This window comes from Gekko japonicus, unplaced genomic scaffold (genome assembly GCF_001447785.1).
Source record: "Gekko japonicus isolate JY-2015 unplaced genomic scaffold, Gekko_japonicus_V1.1 scaffold1207, whole genome shotgun sequence".
NCBI lineage: Eukaryota > Metazoa > Chordata > Lepidosauria > Squamata > Gekkonidae > Gekko > Gekko japonicus.
In genome coordinates, this window is record NW_015163124.1 from 428,968 (window position 1) to 429,961 (window position 994).

Sequence of the window (994 nt, forward strand, 5' to 3'; positions counted from 1 at the left end):
GCCCGTCCATCAACACTCTGCTGCAGAAGCTGTGGTTTGGGTTGCTTACTTTGCCTGTGGAGCTACGTAGAGCAAAACGGGGGAACTTCAGAACACATGCAGAGTGCCTTTCCCTTAGCATTGAAGGAGGCACAAGCTCCCCCTGTGCATCTAGGGTTGTCAGGTCTCTCCTGGCCAGGGGTCGTTTCGTAGAAAAAGAGCTAGGGGAACTCATTAGCATAACTCATTAGCATATGCCACACCCCTGACATCACTGGAAGTGTGTCATAAGGCCACACACCCCGCCCCAACCACCGCCGGCGGCCTTGCAGCTGCAAGGCCGGCGGGAGTGCAAGGAAGCCCCGCGAAGGCCCTCCCTGGCCCCAGGCAGGCAGGGGTGGGGAGAGGCAGGGAGGAAGCAACTTACCCTCCCTCTTCTCCTGCCTCCTCCTGGCTGAATGAGGGCCGGAAGCAGGGGGCCGGGCTTCATCATGTGCCCCGCCCCCCGTACCTCACCCAGGGGAACTGCGATCCCCCGCAATCCCCCCCGAAATGACCTCTGCTCCTGGCCACTGGCGGGGGATGGGGGGGTAGGGTTGCCCGATCCAGATTGGGAAACTCCTGGAGATTTGGAGGTAGAGTCCGGGGAGGGGAGGGAACTCAGTGGGGTACGGCGCCACAGAGTCCTCCCTCCAAAAGATCCCTTTTCTGCAGGGGAACTGATCTCTGTAGTCTGGAGACGAGCTGGAATTCCAGATCTCCAGGCCTTCCCTGGAAGCTGGCGTTCCAAATTCCCCCAATTACAGCCCAGGCCGGGACGCTCTCGTCAGGTCTTGGAAGCAAAGCAGGTTCTGCCCTGGCTAGTACTTGGAGAGACGTCCATTGAATACCAAGGGCGTGCTACACAGAGGCGGGCCATGGCAAACCACGTCTGAACGTCTCTTGCCTTGAAAACCCTAGGGGGGAGGGGGGTCACTCCATAAGTCAGCTGTGACTTGACTGCAATTTCCGTCGC